Source organism: Echinops telfairi, unplaced genomic scaffold, assembly GCF_000313985.2.
Source record: "Echinops telfairi isolate 266 unplaced genomic scaffold, ASM31398v2 ScPeMD7_2;HRSCAF=8, whole genome shotgun sequence".
Lineage (NCBI taxonomy): Eukaryota > Metazoa > Chordata > Mammalia > Afrosoricida > Tenrecidae > Echinops > Echinops telfairi.
The window spans coordinates 58,518,492-58,535,671 of NW_022103898.1; the positions used below are offsets into that span (position 1 = coordinate 58,518,492).

At 36.6% G+C, this 17,180-nt stretch overlaps 1 pseudogene; it reads left to right on the forward strand.

Moving 5' to 3' along the window:
- LOC101662003 overlaps positions 1 to 7,153 on the forward strand; it is a 37,650-nt pseudogene extending 30,497 nt beyond the window's left edge.
- Positions 7,154 to 17,180: the final 10,027 nt, after the last annotated feature.

A 17,180-nucleotide genomic window follows, 5' to 3' on the forward strand; every position in this document is an offset into this window, starting at 1 on the left:
GCCATTTTAGAGTGGCTAAAATTGTAATTATTTCTTTTTTTTACTATTATCATGGGTCACTTAACAGAAATGTAGAGTTTTAGGTTTCACAATTTACTACAGTTTTATGAACATTTTCTTTACTTTATCTTATCTAGAAATGCATTCTTATATCATAATAGGTAATAGTACTGGTAATAAGAGTTGTGAAGCAGGAAATTATTCATAAATAGGCTTGAAAAAAAATATATATATATTTTAAGGCAAGCTGTTTTGTGGTCAAATAACCTGTGCAATCCTACACAAATAGGCAAAAAGTAATCTATGAGTAGATTGTATCTATCTGTATCATAACTCAGATTTAAAAAAATATTTTGATGCCAGTTATATTATTACTAGTTAATGCCAATTTATTTTTTACTTATTAGATGTGTCTCTGGATTTAAAATAAAAATTCTACAAGTTAAGATGGTTCTTTTTAACAGATACATTAAAGTTTTAAGCAGCAAAGTTATACATAAATGAGACATTGTTACTTTTCCTAACAGTTCCTTGTAAATCACAATAGCCATCACTCAATAAATGTTTGTTTAATAGCCAAATGTTTACTTTACCGAATAAGTTCAGGTTTGCTTCCTAAGCCCTTCATGCTGCAGTAAAGAAAATACCCTGGCCTCTCATTGTTATATGCTCTCCTTGATGCCTTAATATGGTCAGACATCAATGAAATGCTAATTTCCAGGGCTCACTCAAGCTCCTATGTAGGTTAAGAGCTCATATATGCAAAGAAGTGCTTGCTCAATCTCTTCCCACCACCAGTAGGCATTGCCAAAACTGACACACCCTCCATTTCCTCAAAACATTTTTTTCTCCATATCAGGTGAAAGTGATCTAATTTCAAAGCAAGTTGCAGGTTTGGTTACTGTTCTTTGGAGCCACTGAGCCAGCTCTGACTCACAGTGACCTGGGTTCAACAGAAGACAACACTGTCTGGTCCTGAGCCAGGCTTAACATTGTCTTACTGTCTGAGCCATTGTTGAACACACATCAGTCCATCTATCAAGGGCCTTCCTCTTTTTGCCGCCCCTCTACTTTACCAAGCATTATGTCTCCAGGGACTGGTCTCCCCTGGTAATATGTCCAAAGTGCATCATAGTAAGCCTTGACGACTCTATTTCTAAGAAGCACTGTGGCTCGACTTCATCCAAGACAGATTTATTTGTCCTTCTGGCAATCCATAAAACTTTCAGTATTCTTTGCCAGTACCATCATCCAAATGCATAGATTCTTCTTCAGTTTTCTTTATTTAATGTCCAATGTTCACATCCAGTTGAGGCATAATTTCCAATACTTTAAAGAGGTCTTGTGCAGGAAATTTACCAATAATAGGTGTCATTTGACCTCATGATCTTAGATCCAAGGAATACAAAATCCTCACATATTTTTATGTTCTCAATGTAACATGATTTTCCTATTGGTCTAGTTGTATTTTTGATTTCTTTATGTTAAATTGTAATCCATATTGAAAGCTGTAATCCTTAAACTTCATTAGCAAGTGCTTCAAATCCGCCTCACTTTCAGCAAGAAGTTGTGTCCTCTGCATATTGCAGGTTGTTAATAAGACTTCCTCTAATCCCGATGCTGCAGTTTTCTTCATATAATCCAATTTCTCAGATTTTGTTGCTCAACATACTGATTGAATAAGAATGATGAGAGGATACAACTCTGACACTCACATTCCCTGATGTTAAACTATACACCACTGTTTGCTCAAATACCTCTTAATTCATGCACACTTTCTGGATTCAGATGAGAATATGAAACAAGGCATATGATGTCAGATGTCAGCTAAACGTTGGTTTAAAGGATAGAATGACAGAAAATCATAGACTAACAGAGGTTTATCTGTGTTTTTGGACTATACAAAGCCATTCAACTGTGGATGATAACAAACTATGAATAACCTTGAGAATAATGGGAATTCCAGAATAGCCAATGTTACAAAGCTCTCTTAAGGTTGCCAATTAATGCTAATGGAAAGAGTCCAGGCAGCATAGTGATTGTGTTGGGCTGCTAACCACAAGATTAGCAATTCAAAATTACCAACTGCTTTGTGGGAGAAAGATGAGTTTTCTACCACTATCGAGATATAGTCTCAGAAACCCAAAGAGGTATTTCTTCTCTATCGTATAGGATGCTGAGTTGGAATTGACTAGATGAGAATGAAATTTGAGTTTTAAATGAATGCCCACCCAGAGGCATGCCACAGAGTATAAGCTTCACCCTGAAGGTACTTGGCTCCATTCTGAGTCAAAACCTAGTTCCCCAATTAAATGCCCAGAGGCATCCAAATTCACGACCTGGCCTTCTTCCTCCAAAACCCTTGGTTTATTTGCTCTGACCTGGGAAGTTCCCTGCTCTATCTCACGCTTTTCTCTTTGGCTGGTAGTGAGATTTCCCCCTACCCCCATTTCTTCTGCTGAGATGGTTCATTTCATATCCAAAAGGACGGCATTCACAAGTATCCTGGTTAACAATATTTCACTGCTGCATCCTATCACTGTCTCCCCACACCTGCTCTTACTCAGACCCATCAGGAATGGTTCATTTGGTGGAAATTAAAGAAAAGATAGCTAGAAGAGTCACATAAAATGATTCACTGACTGGATAACAGTTACATAAATGTAATAAAAGTCCAGACAGATATGACCCCAGTGGAAGTCCAATCACTAGTCATAATAATAATAATACTCACTTAATTTTGTGGAGTTCTCATTGCCTACCACTGTACAAAAACCATTCCCCCTGTACAACATGTTTGCCTCTCATCTCTCCATAAAAGCTTCACTATGACTTAATCCATCCATGTTAGTTTGAGCAACTGGTCAAAAGTTACTCAGTAAGTGTGTATAGAATCCAGAATGAAAGCTTGAACCTCCTGATTCTAGATCTTCACTACTTTACTACCATACTACGTATATTGCTGGCTATTTTAACCTCTGGAGTAAAATGAATATTGGGTGTTTTCATCATTTTGATAATTTGACCATACAGCTTCTTAGGCAGGCAGATCTTTAATACAATATCATATAATATTCTAGACTGCTTGTCCTGTAGATAGGGTAACTACTCAGCTTCCAATTAACTTTGTTTGTTTTTTAATTGTAAATAGTCTAGATATTTGTTCAGGGTCCTTATAAAACAAACAACCAAAAACCTTTGTTACTTTAAAAATCAGTTCAACTTAAACACTGCATGTAAAAGAAAATCTATAGAGAATTTTCAATAACATTATCCATTTGTTTGAAAATTCTGACCACCTTACATGTTTCTACCTTTCGTATTTTAAAGATAAGTTGCCTTTATATTTAGCGAAGCAGTATGTGGAAAACCACTTTGTAATTCAATTTCTCAGCTCTTTCCTCCTTCTCCTAGAGGTGCAGCTTTTATAGGGCAGATGTGAAATATTGGACTTGATTCTCATTATCACCTGCTAATTACCTACTGTGAAGAATGTGTTACCTGATAATGACACATTGTGAAACATTGATCTAAGCTTTCCCTGGCACACAGAGGTAACAGTGGGGATGTCTTTGTTTTCAGTGACTCTATTGACACAAATGACAGAAAAACTTTAGGGCCACTTAATTCCATAAAACAAAAATTGCCTCTCTATATCATAAAAAAAGAACTGCATTTCATCATTTATGGTTTTCAACATAAGATCATGAGAAAAAAAATCACCTTCAAATGTGGACACTGTGAAATAATTAAACATAATCTGAGATATACATAACCTGAAATAATACATTATTGCATAACTCAATTGCCCCAAACTCATTAAACTCATTTTGCATGGAATTCATGTATTGTGTTGTATATATTTACATATATTTATACACATGCATACAATAAAGATGACCTCCCCTTGAAAGCAGAGAGGAGCAACTGAAAAGGGGAAGACTCTCAACAAGATGGATGGAAGCAGTGTTTGCAATAATAGCCTCAGAAATACCCACATTCTGTTGTATAATAATATTACTGTAAGTCAGAAAACCAGCAAGAGACCTACCAACAACACGGAACCCCTGCCACTGAAATAATAATATGTTTTGGAAGAGCAAAAGCATTTTTAAATGCTAGTATTTAAACATCATTTTATGTGAATTGGGTGAAGGTTTACATAGAAATTTAATTTTGCATTTAACAATTCATACATCTTTTGTTTCATGCCGTTACCTCAATGCCCATAATATAGTAGTATCTCACTTTGTCTCTGCATTTTTTGTTTCTATCATTTTCCCTTTCCTAACACTTCCTCTCTTCTGAACTTTGTCCTTGTACAAATACTACCCTTTAAATCTCAATTGAGTGGTTATTCTAAGGCTGCCCCTTGACATGTCCATGTTTGGTTGAAAAGTTAGCCTTGGGAGCAGGCCTGAAGGTTGACCAAGGGCCATAGTTTCAGAGGTCCTCTGAGTCTCTGTATCATAAAGATGTCTGTAGTTTTTATGATTTAAACTTTTATACTATGTTTTTCTCTAAGTCTTTTCAGGACATTCTAGTATGATCATTTTCAAAGCAGTCAAGAGTGGCAGCAAGGCATCATGTAGTTCTAGTCTCAGGGTCATGGAAGCTGAGATTCACATGTTCCAATAGGCCACTGGACTAATTACTTCCATGCCTCATTGATTTTCTCCACTCCTTTGGCACCAGGCACTGTCTTTCCCTTCACCCCAGTAAATACACTTAGTGATTTCCCTTCCCATCCCACTCCGCTTGTTGTTGGGTGCCATCTAGATGATTTTCACTCACAGTGGAATGTCAGATGGTGTTGGTTACCACAACATATGTCAGATGGTGTTGGTTACCACTTCTGGTAACCATAAAATTGTGTGTGTGAGCGTGTGTGTGTATGTGTGTGTAAACCATTTCTTGACTTTTTTTTTATCACAGTGGTCTTATTTAGTATTTGTACTTTTTGGTTGACTTATTTTATTCCTTATAGTGGCCTCTATTTTTATCCATGTAATACGGTATTTTGGACATTCATCATCATTCCTTGCATAGTAGTTCACAGTGCATATGTGCCATACTTAGTTTACCTATTCTTCCCCTGATGGAAATTTATGTTATTTTCATATTTCACTATTGTGCACAGTACTTGATAAACAAGAATATTTATATATCTATTTATGTCTCAGCTCTATTTCTCTGAGATGTATTCCTTACTGTATGTAGCTGGAGCCTATGGTAAAAATACCTACTTTTAAAATAAATTTAGGAATAATTAAAATCTTATAATAAGCAGCAACAGCTAAGTCATCATAAAGAACAGAATAAGTATCTGATTGAAAAATCAAGTAAATTACTGCCCCTCTTCACACCAGACTGGGAATCACAGAATAATTGTACATTGCTCCATTATATAAACATCTGATTTATTTCAAGAATAACTTAACTAAAGCTGAGAACCAATGTATGGAACAGGCAACCATACAGAGAAGGGACAGACATCCAGGTATCTGACTGCTGGAGAGGTGGCCGGGTGGCCCTGAAGGTCAGTAATGAAGGGCCCACTCTGTTTAGAGCAAGTGCTTTTTTCTCTAGTGCCCTGCACTTCCTGGAAAGCCAAAAGGGGCTACTGCATGGGCAGGCCACCTGGGCTAACAATGCCACTGTCGATGGAAGCCAAGTGCAGGAAGGATGGCCAGGGTACCCCCTGGAACCTGATGATGCTGGCATCTTCCCTGGTGGTGGACCCTGCCCACCTGGCTTATAGTCTCTGAGGAGAAGTTTAGTTTCTCTCTGGAAGATCTAGGGCCAATACTGAAAGTTCTGGGGACCCAGTATCTGGGCTGAGCATTGGCACGGGCCAGGCAGTGCTGGGTGTGCAGACCGTGGAAGTGACCTTCTCCCACCACCGTGGGCCCAGGAGCTACATGCCTCTTGCCTGCACTCATTCATCCCTTAACATCACTGCTCAGGTGCTTTTCTTAGTGAGCACATCCCAGCTGCTGACCTTGGAGGGAGGGAGCAAGCTGATCCTGAAGATCTGAGCTTTGCCCCCAAGCTCCATGACACCAGTGGCAATTTGACAGGGGCTGATCTCTCCTACACCGGGGATTTTGGAGATAAAAGTGGGACCCTGATCACCCAGACACTTGCAACATACACACCTGGAAGCTGGCCCAGTCACTGGCCAGGTGGTACTGCAGGCTGACTTTCCTCTCACCTCCTGTGGCTCCTCTCTGGTCCCAGGCACCACAGAAGGGTACAAGTCAACTACATAGGTGCCTGGCACTACAGCTGAGCAAGTACCCACTTTAGAAGTTATAGCTAGCACACCTGGTCAGATGCCAACTTCAGAGCCCTCTGGAGCCACAACTGTGCAAGTGCCAACCACTGAGGTCACTGGCACTACATCAGGGCAAGTACCAACCTCAGGTTATAGGCACCGCACCTGCAAAGGTCACAGGTACCACGCCTGCAGAACACTCCGAAACCATAGCTGCAGAGGTAACAACTACAGAGTTAGTAGAAACCACAACTCGAGAGGTAGCCAGCCCTGAACCTGAAGCTCCAGATGCCAGTCCATTTATGCCGACAGAGGCTATTACAGGCTCCATAGCCCCAAGCCAGAAGGCACAGCCACCTTAATCCTGGTGAAGCAACAAGCTCCCCTGGATTGTGTTCTGTATCGATAAGGCTCCTTTCCTCTTGAGAGTGCTGATATACTGCAGGCTGGGCTGTCCAGCGAGACAGATGTGTTTGAGCTGTGTGGTCATCTCATCACCAGCTGCCAGCCCCCTTGCCCAGAGGCTGTGCCAGCATGTGCCACCTAACCCAGTTTGCCAGCTGGTTCTGCATCAGGCATTGAAGGATGGATTAGGAATCTACTGCCTTAATGTTTCCGATGCCAACAGCTGGGCCATGATCAGCACCCAGCTTGTCATGCCTGGCCACAAAGCAGGCCTTGGGCAGGTTCCCCTGTTTGTTGGCATCTTGCTGGTATTGGTGGCTGTGGTGCTTGCATCTCTGATCTACAGGTGAAGACTTATAAAACAGGGCTTAGTTCTCCCTCTTCCTCATCTACTGGCTGCCCCTGTCCCGGGTCTTCTGCTCTTGCCCTGTTGCTGAGAGCAGCCCCCTCTTCAGTGGGCAGCAGGTCTGAACACTCTAATGTGATCCCATGATTGCTCTGGCATCGCCAGCAACTCCTATCTTTCCTCCAGTCTCCCCTTGGAGACTACTATTATCTGAATTAAAAAACAAAACAGAACAACCAAAAAACCCTGGGTGTTTTTACAAAATAGAAATATTGATGCTTATTCCAGAACAGTGAAATCACCTCTGAATGGGGAAACTAATAAGATCTAAGCAATTAAAGCAGTTTTCTTTAATGCATATCATGTGTATAGGTACAAGATCTTTGGGAAAATCTATTAATTGTAGTTTTAAACTAGTTCTGTTATCATTGGGTGTGACTCTTGGTGGTATAGTGATTATGTGTCAGGCTGCTAACTACAAGATCAGCAATTCAAAACTACCAGCCACTCCTCAATAGGACGACAAGGCTTTCTGCTCCCATAAAGAGTCCCAGTCTCCGAAAGCCATGGGGGCAGGTCTTCCCTGCCCTATAAGGTCACTATGAGTTGAAATGCACTGGATGGTAGTGAGTGAGTCTTTTTCCTGGAATGTTCTCACTCTATAAAAGATTGGTGCAAAGAGACGCTTTCTTCCCGAAACCTTAAATAATTGTCAAAAGTAGATATCCTTTTCTTTCCCTCAGTCTATTTCTGTTCTATAATCTATGAGCACTCCCAATATTTTATATACTTCCAACTCACTGCCATAGACTCAATTCCAACTCATTACAACCTTACAGGGCAAATAGAACGTCCCTTGTGGTTTCTGAGCCTGTAAATCTTTAACAAAACAGATTAATTATCCAGCCTAGATTAATCTAGATCAGTGGCTCCCAGGATTCTCAAAGTCTTGCATCCTTCAGCATGTAGCACTTGCTGAAATTTAGCAGGTACGACCTCTGATACAAAATATCTGATTCACTAGGTTTACGGTGGTGTCAGAAATTTTGCATTTCTTCCCAAAGTTCACAAGTAGTACTAATTATTCTGGTCCAGCAGACAACATCTGAATAGCCATTACTTTAGAATATTACAATATTTACTTAAAAGAAAAAGTACATAAGCTTCAACCAAACGTATTATCAAAACTTGCATATTCATTTAGGTATTGCTTCAAAAATAAAAAAAACTATGTGGATAATTAAATTTTCAAATAAACAGGCAAAAAATAAACACATATTGGTGACTAAAACGGAAGCTTGTTTGACCTAACTGGTTTGAATATATTCAATGAAGATAATGTCTGATAATATAATAGTTTTTTCTTTCTTTTCATGATATATATATATATATATATATTTAAGATTTTGTATTTTATTTATATATCAGAAGATTCTATGAGGAACTTTTACAATATTTTCAGGGATAACTTCTTAAAAATATAAAATCCAATAAAACCCAAGACTTAAAATCAACATATATATAAACATCCTTTGACCATCTCTTCTCAGTAGGACTCTGACCAAAGAACTAGTTTATGAAAGGATGTTCCAAATCAAATGCTGCCTTTACCTGAGGCAAGAAAGAAATGCCAATATCTGTGGTGAGAGGAGACACTGAAATAAGGCGAGAGCAGGCGCAGCAATCCAACGAAGACTTAAAATGTGTCTACAATGAACCAAGAGAGACTAATATCGAAAGATAAAAAAGTAAAACAAAACAGCAAACTTTCTTTTATATCAAATACATTTCCATATACTTAGACAAAAAAGAAATTTGAGAACAATGAATTACAAGTTGTAAAAGAAAAATGCAAGAAGATGCTATTAGACTCCCTTTAACTTCAGAGAATGTCTTCCTTTATGGAATTCAAATAGTCAATATCATGGATAACTAATTTACATCTCCTACCCATTCCCATGAACTATCACCAAGCATTATATGATGATAAGAAAAAAACGTTATTCACAATGTTTAATGTCCGAACTGGATTTAAAAAATAATAAATGGATTTTTAAAGTTAGTTTGACAAGTTATTGTTCTGTCTGGACAAGCTTCTATGCTTGGTATGTGGAAGTAAACTAATATTAAATATCAAATAGTCCAAAATCTGAATTGGAGATCGGATTGCTATATTTGTATCTGAGTTTTGTCACCCATTCAGTTTGCCTTAGGGTAATGGTCTTTGAAGTTCTCTTAGCCTCGTTGTATTCATTTTCAGGAGTCTTATTTCTATAACAGTCAGATGATGCTGTGGTGGCTTACATGTTGCTGTGATTCTGGAAGGTAGGTCGTCGGTATTTAATGTACCAACAGGGTCAACCAGTGTGACACACTCTCCATTGGTGCCTCCGGACTACAAATGAACTATGAAGAAGGAATAGACTTTCCACTTCTGAACAGCAGCAAAACATTCCCAAATACAGAACCAGTAGATGAGCACTTCAAGTTGGAAAACACTCAATATCTGACCGAGGAAAAAAAACATCCATCGAATTAGAGTTAATCCTGATGACATGTATGGAGAAGAGCATTCAGAGCCCTCTTGTGAGGATGAGACACTCCCAAACTGAGAAGAAACAATTGAAAACATCCATTAATGATGGGGAATGGGAAATCCTGCATGGTTTAACAAAAGGAAAGGTGTGCATCAAGGTGGCATCCTCTCACTATCCCTGTTCAATCTGTGTGCTGAGCAAATCAGCTGAGAAGCTGGCTTCTATGAAGAAGAATATGGCATCAAGATCAGAAGAAGGCGTAATAAGCTCCCATTTGCAGACGACATAACCATGCTTGCTGAAAGTGTGGACTATTTGGAGCATTTGCTGAAGAAGATCAACGGTTGATGCTTTCCATATGAATTATGACAATATAAAGAAGACCAAATCCCTCATAATGAGACTGATAGGTAACCTTATTATAAATAGAGAAAAGTTTAAAGTTGTCAAGGATCATGTCTTGCTTGGATCCACAACAAATGCTCATGTAAGCAACAGTCCCGAGAATAAAAAGATGTGTTGTGTTGGGTAAATCTGCTGCACAAGACCTGTTTAGAGCTTTGAAAAGCCGTGAGGATTATCCTGAGGGCTAAGGTGCATCTGACCCAAAAGCTGGTATTTTCCCTTGTCTCAAATGCATGTGAAAGAAATTGAATATGGAAGACCAAAGAAAAATCAATACATTTGCATTGCTAACAGGAGAGAAATATTGAAAGTAGCATGGCCTACTAAAAGGAAAAACCAATTTGTCTGGGGAGAAAGCCAGGCCAGAGTGCTCTTTAGAGGAAAGGATAGCAAGACTCTGTCATATATAATTTGGACTTATTGCCAGGAGAGACGACTCCCTGGAAAAAGATAGTGTGGTTGGTAAAGTGGCGGGTCAGTGAAAAAGTGGAGGACCCTGTAAGAGAAGACTGACAAAGTGTCTGCAATGATGGGACTGGGCACGGGAACATGTGTGAGGATAGCACAGGAGTGTTACGTTGTGCATAGGGTTACTACTGTAGTTCAGAACAGACTGGATGGCACCTAAAAATAACAATGTTAATAATGGGAACTTAGAATGTGCAAAGTATGCATCTGAAAAGAAAATTGAATACAAAAAGATTGATATTCTCAGCATTTGTGAGCTAAAATGAACTGGTAGTGGCAATTCTGAGTCAGTTATCATAACTTTACTATGCTGGAAGTGACAACTTCAAAAGGAATTACGTCATATTCATAGTCATTATAGCCTTTGAAGATCTGTCTCAAAGTACAATGCTATCTGCAATAGAATATCTTCACCTAAAGAAAATATAGTTAATGCAATTGTTATTCACATGAACACACCATCTACTAAAGCTAGTGAAATTGAGGACTTCTACCAAATTCTTCACTCTGAAATTGATCAAACATGAAACTAAATATATTGATAATTATTGGTGATTAGAATACATAAGTTGGAAATGAAGAAGAAGACACAATAGTTGGAGAATATGGCTTTAGTGATAGAAATGAAGCTGGTGATCACATGATAGAATTCTGCAAGACCTGTCATTTGTCATTGCAAATACTTTTCACCAACAATGCAAGTGTTGACTATACACATGAAGGTCATCAGTCAGAATACAAAGAATTCAATGGACTACTTCCTTAGGAAGAGAGACAAAACAGCCTGATATCAGCAGCCAGGTGATGCCTATGGAACCTACCATCAATTATTCATATGTAAGTTCAGGTTGAAGTTGAAGAAATATTTTGTCAAACCAACTAATATGCATATTTTACATCTACTATGTTCTGGTCATTCGTTTATGTATTGGTGTCAGGGCATAAGAAAACCACAAAACACCAAGTCATTTATTGCCTTTGCAGAGGAAATATTACCCTTTGAAAGAAAAATACATATAAATGCAAATACAATTCTATTTAGATGATAATTAATAAACATTGAAATGAATGTCTGTCAGGAGAGTTGATAAAGAAGTTCAGAAACCACATTCAGGGATCATTTCACTAGTTATATGGCCTAGATTTTTTTTTAATCACGAAAATCTAACTGTCTCCTTTCAGTTTGTATCGCACCTGGTCTTACAGGCACGGAAAGAAGCAAATGCACTGTGGCCTGGGCCACAGGTGCCCTTCCATGTCTTGTTGTTCATGTGGCAGCTCAGTCAATAATGCCACAGAAAAGCTTTCCTAATTCCGGTTAAATTCTTCTATTGCAGAACAAAAACGGTTTCCAATTGTCTACATTCATATTTGTTGAAGATTTTCTTGTCTGGACGGCAAACTATGAGAATAAAATAGTAACATTGTTTTTTGGTTAATGTTCACCCCCCTAGAACGTAAAGGAAGCCTGTTGTCATCACCAGGACCTACCCATTGAGCTGCGAACTGCAAGGTCAGTCCTTGGAGCCCACCAGACTCTACCAGAGAATAAGGAGGTTTCTGCTCCAAGCAAGCCTTGTAAGCCAAAGGGGCATTTCTACTCCTGTCCTCTTAGGGTCACTGTGAGTCAGAATTGCGGACTTTTGAGAGTGTTTGAGTTGAGAGACTTTGAAAGAGAGTATAAAAAGAAACAAGAAATCAATTATGGGTCACCTGTGTGGAAAGCAAAAATAAACCAATAAATTAAACTGAGTCTTAGATTTCAACAAGTTCACAAACAGTGTTTTGCCACAGTTGGTGTTTTAATATTAATATTTTATTTTTAGTATTTGTTTAATATTTAATATTTCACAACACTTATTCAATCTGTCTCATAATAATCCTTCAGTGCAGTGTGGCTGGTGGCTTTAACTGCTAACCTTATGATGAGTAGACCAATGGATAGCCAATTCTGTATGTTGAGCAAATAACTAAAGAAACTGAACTATATGAAGAAGAATACAGGCATCAGGATTGGAAGAAGGCTAATTAAAAACAGGCAATATGCAAGAGGATACATGAGGAGGATTGCTAAACATGAGGAGGATTTGACACACTAGTGTATGAAGATAAAGAATTGCAGGCTTCAACATAAAGTGCAACTCAATGTTGCAATCAATGGCAGCCTTCACTATATATTGATACTCAATCTCAAAGAAAATCAAAATACTCAGAACTGGACCAATAGGTAGCATCATAATAAATAGAGAAAAGATTAACGTTTTCAAAGATTTCATTTTCCTTGGATCCACCATCAATGCCCATGGAGGCAATGATGAAGAAATCAAATGATGCATTGCATTGGGGAAATCTGCTGCACAAGATATCTTTAAAGTGTTGAAGAACTAGGACGCCCCTTTAAAGAGTAGGGTGCACCTAGTCGAAGCCATGACATTTTCAGTTGCTTTATATGCATGTGAAAGTTGGACATTGAATACATAAGATAAAAAAAAATCAATAAATTGTAATTGTGATTTTTGGCAAAAACCATTGAATGTATCGGAGACTTCCACAAGAACAAATGAAAGTCTTTGAAGTACAACCAGAATAATCCTTAAGAAGCCCCCAACCAATAGATGTATTTGAATTATGGTGCTAGAAAAATTATTGAAAGTGCTATTGCCTACCAGAAGAACAGCAGCAGCAAAAAAAGTCTGTCTTGGGAGAAATAAACTCAGAATGTTCCTTAGCAGGGAGTAATGGTGAAGCACAGCCTCATGTACTTTGCACGTGCTATTAGGGGACACTAGTCCCTGGAAAAGGACACCATGCTTGGTAAAGTAGAAGGACAGTGAAAAAGAGGCAGGCCTTAAAAGGTATAGAATGGCAAAAGGCTGAATGAGCTTAAACACCGTGCCTGTGTTTAACAATTAAACAATGAGCTTAAACACAGTACCCGTGAGGTTGGCATCGAAATGGACCATGTTTGGTTCCATTACACATAAGGTCTTTATGAGATGGAACAAGCTGGATGACATCTAGCAATAACAACAGAGGCCAGTGTAAAATATGAATAAATAGGGAATTTGTCACTTTTTGAAACACAAAAATGTGCCCACATGACTTTTTGATGACATTATTATATAGTGGTTATTTATTTATACCACTCTTTTTTGAAATATTTATATGGCTATGATATCAGTTGACTAATGCCATTCTATTGAAAAAAATTTACTTTTATGTCTGTTTAGCTCATTCATTATCTATATGATTAAAGAAGGTATACTAATAGTAGCAGTGGTTCAAGATGATTCAATATGCTTGATTTTATACTATAAGTGTTTTTGCCATGATACAGTGCTCTGTTGACAGGAAACACAATAGCCTTCTCCTCCTTCTCTTCACGTGGACATGGAAGAAAATCATCGTCAGACTTCAAAGTGGAAAGTACAGAACCTATCAAAAGCAGACTGAAGAAAGCCATCTCACTATAAGCCAGTTTCAGCCTTGTCCATTGTTTAGCAAACAGATTTCCAAAGACAGTATCTTAAAGATGATATGTTTAAACTATTCTCAATGCTACTTTCCTAATTGGGGTCAAAATTTAATTCACTGAAATACACACATCTATGAATATATATACATGTATTTGTGTATGTATCAGAATGAATTGCATTTTATGTGTATACTATATATATACATACACACATATATGTAGTAAATACTTAGCATATTGTCTTTTAAGATTTTCATTTTTCAAAATGTATCTCTAAATCATTATGATATTAAATTGGTTGTCTACAAGTGTCCAACCCCAAATCAAGGAAGCTTATAAAAGACACAGTGGGTTCCCTCTGACCACAGTCCAGGGATGTGAATAGCGTTGCTGTTAACAGAGAGCATTGTAAAGTTGATCATGCCAGATGATTTAGGTTGATATGTAATATCTTATCATTTGATCTCCCCTTTGACCCACTTTTACGTTGTTTCAATTTTTAATATTCTTTGCTTTCTTTTCAAATGAGGTTTTTCTATTTTGTTTACTCATTGTTGTTGGTTTTTGCTTGCTTCCTGTTTGTGTTTTATTTGATTTTCTGTTTAAGATTTACAAGGATAAGTACATCTATAGAGACAATAACTGTATTAATAATTATCTAGGGGCATGGCAGGGCAAGCTTGGAGGAAATGGAAAGCTAATGATGAGTACGAGAAGAAAATGTTGTGAAATTGACAGGGCAAGCTTGGAGGAAATGGAAAGCTAATGATGAGTACGAGAAGAAAATGTTGTGAAATTGATTGTGGTGATGATTGCACAACTTTTCTTAATATGACTGAGTGATTAAATTGCATGCTATTTGAAGTGTATGTCAATAAAACTATTTTTAAGTTGAAAAAAAAAGACACAATGCTGGCATGTATATGTAAAATGAATCCAGAAAGATTTTTTTGTTTTTAATGAAATTCAGATAAATGTAGCATTTCATAAAGTTATACATAGTGCTAGTAAGTTTCCTTCAGAGAAATCTAGAACGACCGATTCACTGACTTACCCAGGTGCACTGGCAATTCTGTGGCAGAACTATACTTAAACTCATGTCTCAACACTTCTAAAAACAGACAAATTTACTGCTATCAAATTCGATGCCAACTCATCATGACCCTATAGGACAGAGTGGATCTGTCCCTATGAGTTTCTGAGACAATAATTTACGGGAGTAGAAAGCCCAAGTTTTCTCCTGAGGAGTTCCAGTGGTTTTGAACTGCTGACTTTGTGGTCATCAGCCCAAAGCATAGCAACTATGCCACCAGGGATCACTTTTACTAATATGATGGTACTTCCACAACTGTTTCTATTGTTCTACTGTCAACATCTCTGAGGTATTTGGAAAAAATATTTTCTGTCATATAACTAATACAATTCTAGCTCTAATATAATATAAAAATATTTTCTGTAATATAACTAATATAATTCTAACTTTAATATAATATAACAATTTGGCCATTGATATTTGTATCAGGCAGCATTTATTTGTTATATATATATTATCGTGATGAGTCAGAAGTGACTTGATGGAACCTAAAAACAATTACAAAAACACGATTTAATACAAAATAAAATGATTAATATTGAGATATTTATTTATTAGGGGTACTATAAAACACTATATTGATTATTCTTTTAAAAGGAGAGTTTACATTCATTTCCATCTCCTTTAAGCAATCGTGTTCAACAACAATTGTAAAGAATTTATATGAGACCATGAGTTTATTCACTAAGAACAAACTCATAAAATTATGCAGTACTTTGATTTTTGAAATCATTTAACAGGACCATTAATAATTTTAGTATTTTCTAATGCAAACATTTTTAATTCACATTTAAACATCTTGTATGCACATATAGCAATAATACATTAACTTATATTAGTTTATTTCATTTAATTTTAGCCAACGACTCATTCTTCTTTGTCCCACCTAATTGCTGTTTTAATGTGAAGCAGTTGAAGCTTCTTTCAGGTCTGAAATTTTAGTTTATACATTTAAAGCAAATACTTTTAGACTTTTGTAACTAGAAGGTTTTTGTTTTTTTTAAACAATTCATAAAGATTGATAGCTTCAGGCAAACAAGGTAACATGGTGTCTTAAACATTTATCCACTGAGAAGGGATCATGCAAAGCCTGTTAGCCTCTCTACTGGTCTGAGAAAACTGTTTTCAAGAGTAAGAATGGCTTCATAGACTTATTTATTGTTTTCTTTTTCTTAGGAATGCTGTTAGAGCCCTATTTTCCAGATATTGGATCAATAAAGATTATTGGTGTCTGTAATTGTTTATTTATTTAATATAATAATTTGAAATATTGTTTCATTCACTGTTTTAGATTGCATGCAAGACACAATGTAGAGGACAGTAAATCACTTAATAATTGCATGCTTATAGAACCGGTTTTAATGATTTTATATTAACTTTATTATTTAAGTTTATTATTTAGATATTTAAGTTAATTATTTTATTTAAAATTATATTATAAATGTAGATGACTTGTTTACAGTTATAGAAAGCTAAGAGCTAAAGCTAGTACATATTTTATACATTGCATTAAATCTATAAATTAGTTCCCAAATCACCGTAATTTCAAATATCTTGTGATATCTAATATTAATATTTATTTTCTGGATTTGAGAATTTTTAAATTGATCATATTTCTAATGTAAAATGTATAATGTGCTTTTAGTTACTTTTAACGTGTGTTCTTTAGAAAACCATCCAAGAAATATATTTTGCATTATCATTATACTGATCAATAAGTATTTAGTTAAAAAAATACAGAGTTCATATGGATATCCCTGTAATGGCAATACCTATATCTAATATAAATTCTCAAAAATATAATTACTAAATAGGAATAATAATTAAGTAGGAATAATCAAAATTTTTATACATCTTTTCCACATTGCCTCCTTATACACATTGCTTATACAATACCTTATATTAATTCATATTTACGTCTTATATTTTCATGAGTATTTTAATTCACACTGTTAAGATTATAAAGTTGACAACCTTATACAGATCATGTACACATCTATTCATCCTTTAAACTAATAGTTTTGAACTAAAATAAGCGATGTCTTAAATCATGTTTAGTTAGTCAGAAACAAAAGCACCCCAGACTCTTGTGCTCATCATCCTACACTGAGGAGAGAACGAATAGGGAGAAACATAATGTATACTTATGAATGCTAAGTGCAAAAGAGAAAAAT